Source organism: Schistocerca gregaria, unplaced genomic scaffold (assembly GCF_023897955.1).
Source record: "Schistocerca gregaria isolate iqSchGreg1 unplaced genomic scaffold, iqSchGreg1.2 ptg000577l, whole genome shotgun sequence".
NCBI lineage: Eukaryota > Metazoa > Arthropoda > Insecta > Orthoptera > Acrididae > Schistocerca > Schistocerca gregaria.
Genome location: NW_026061968.1, coordinates 875,951 through 879,398, shown reverse-complemented (window position 1 = coordinate 879,398; position 3,448 = coordinate 875,951).

Here is a 3,448-nt window from a genome sequence, read left to right as displayed (position 1 = left end):
GTTTTTACTACATTTGAATATTTTGCACATTCTCCCGTACAACGCGGGTGATAGTCCTCCTTTTATGCAAAACCTTAATGTCCTAGCTAAAGTCAAAAGCACCAAAGAAGGGTAAAAAGTCAATAATCGATACCTAAAACATGAATTGTACTGTTCCTTACAGGCTATTACATCAACTTAGAAGCTTCTTCTGTGTTCTACTATGGTGCTTTTAGTGTCTCAGATAACCGCAGCACGCCACATAGCTTTGCATTCGATAAATGTAACCGTTTCAGAGAGAAGAGCGGCCAATGTGACGATATGGCTTTCAGTCGATTCGATAACAAATGACGAAAACGGACGGATTTCACAGGTTTTTCAAACATACGTACACTTTGCACATTCTCCCGTGCATCGCGGCTGCTGGTCCTATTTTCATGCGAAATCTTACGGTCTTAGCTCAAGTCAAAGGCACCAAGGAAGGGTAAAATGTCAATAATCAATAACTAAAACCTGAAATGTACTGCATCTAACTTGATATTACATCAACTTAGAAGCTTGATCTGTGTTCTACTATTGTGCTTTTAATGTCTCTGCATACCGCAGCACGCCACATAGCTTTGCAGGCGATAAATGTAACCGTTTCAGAGAGAAGACCGGACAATGTGACGATGTGGCTTTAAGTCGATTGGATAACAAATGACGAAAACACACGGATTTCACAGGTTTTTCAAACATATAAACACTTTGCACATTCTCCCGTGCAACGCGGCAGCTGGTCCTATTTTCATGCAAAATCTTAAGGTCCTAGCTCAAGTCAAAGGCACCAAGGAAGGGTAAAAAGTCAATAATCGATAACTAAAACTTGAAATGTACTGCATCTAACTAGATATTACATCAACTTAGAAGCTTCATCTGTGTTCTACTATGGTGCTTTTAATGTCTCCGCATACCGCAGCACGCGACATAGCTTTGCAGACGATAGTGTAACCGTTTCAGAGAAAAGAGCGGCCAACATGACTATCTGGCTTTAAGTCGATTCGATAACAAATGACGAAAACGGACGGATTTCTCAGGTTTTTACTACATATGAACACTTTTCACATTCTCCCTTGCAACGCAGCTGCTAGTCCTCCTTTCATGCAAAATCTTAAGGTCCTAGCTCATGTCCAAGGAACCAAAGAAGGGTGAAAAGTCAATAATCGATCACTAAAACTTGAATTGTACTGCATCTTACTGGCTATTACATCATATTAAAAGCTTCTTCTGATTTCTACTATGTTGCTTTTAGTGTCTCCGCATACCGCAGCGCTCAACATAGCTTTGCAGGCGATAAATGTAACCGTTTCAGAGAGAAGAGCGGCCAATTTGACGATATGGCTTTAAGTCGATTCGATAACAAATGACGAAAACACACGGATTTCACAGGTTTTTCAAACATATGAACACTTTGCACATTCTCCCGTTCAACGCGGCTGTTGTTCCTATTTTCATGCAAAATCTTAAGGTCCTAGCTCAAGTCAAAGGCACCAAGGGAGGGTAAAAAGTCAATAATCAATAACTAAAACTTGAAATGTACTGCATCTAACTAGATATTACATCAAGTTAGAAGCTTTATCTGTGTTCTACTATGGTGCTTTTAATGTCTCCGCATACCGCAGCACGCCACATAGCTTTGCAGGCGATAAATGTAACCGTTTCAGAGAGAAGAGCGGCCAATGTGACGATATGGCTTTAAGTCGATTCGATAACAAATGACGAAAACACACGGATTTCACAGGTTTTTCAAACATATAAACACTTTGCACATTCTCCCGTGCAACGCGGCAGCTGGTCCTATTTTCATGCAAAATCTTAAGGTCCTAGCTCAAGTCAACGGCACCAAGGAAGGGTAAAAAGTCAATAATCGATAACTAAAACTTGAAATGTACTGCATCTAACTAGATATTACATCAACTTAGAAGCTTCATCTGTGTTCTACTATGGTGCTTTTAATGTCTCCGCATACCGCAGCACGCGACATAGCTTATGAGGCGATAAATGTAACCGTTTCAGAGAAAAGAGAGGCCAATGTGACGATCTGGCTTTAAGTCGATTCTATAACAAATGACGAAAACGGACGGATTTCTCAGGATTTTACTACATATGAACACCTTTCACTTTCTCCAGTGCAACGCGGCTGCTAGTCCTCCTTTCATGCAGAATCTTAAGGTCCTAGCTCATGTCCAAGGCACCAAGGAAGGGTAAAAATTCAACAATCGATAACTAAAACTTGATTTTTACTGATTCTTACTGGCGATTACATCAATTTAGAAGCTTCTTCTGTGTTCTACTATTGTGCATTTAGTGTCTTCTTTATACCTCAGCACGCGACATAGCTTTGCAGGCGATATATATAACCGTTTCAGAGAGAAGAGCGGCCAATGTGACGATGTGGCTTTAAGTCGACTCGATAACAAATGACGAAAACGGACGGATTTCTCAGGTTTTTACTACATATGAACACTTTCACATTCTCCCCTGCAACGCGGCTGCTAGTCCTCCTTTCATGCAAACTCTTAAGGTCCTAGCTCATGTCCAAGGCACCAAATAAGGGTAAAAAGTCAATAATCGATAACTAAAACTTTAATTGTACTGCTTCTTACTGGCTACTACAACAACTTAGAAGCTTAGAAGCTTCTTCTGTGTTCTACTATGGTGCTTTTAGTGTCTCCGCATACCGTAGCACGCGACATAGTTTTGCAGACAATAAATGTAACTGTTTCAGAGAGAAGAGCGCCCAATGTGACGATCTGGATTTAAGTCAATTCCATAACAAATGACGAAAACTGACAGAATTCTCATGTTTTTACTACATTTGAATACTTTCCACATTCTCCCGTACAACGCGGGTGATAGTCCTCCTTTCATGCAAAATCTTAAGGTCCTAGCTAAAGTCAAAGGCACCAAAGAAGGGTGAAAAGTCAATAATCGATCACTAAAACTTGAATTGTACTGCATCTTACTGGCTATTACATCATATTAAAAGCTTCTTATGATTTCTACTATGTTGCTTTTAGTGTCTCCGCATACCGCAGCGCTCAACATAGCTTTGCAGGCGATAAATGTAACCGTTTCAGAGAGAAGAGCGGCCAATTTGACGATATGGCTTTAAGTCGATTCGATAACAAATGACGAAAACACACGGATTTCACAGGTTTTTCAAACATATGAACACTTTGCACATTCTCCCGTGCATCGCGGCTGCTGTTCCTATTTTCATGCAAAATCTTAAGGTCCTAGCTCAAGTCAAAGGCACCAAGGGAGGGTAAAAAGTCAATAATCAATAACTAAAACTTGAAATGTACTGCATCTAACTAGATATTACATCAACTTAGAAGCTTTATCTGTGTTCTACTATGGTGCTTTTAATGTCTCCGCATACCGCAGCACGCCACATAGCTTTGCAGGCGATAAATGTAACCGTTTC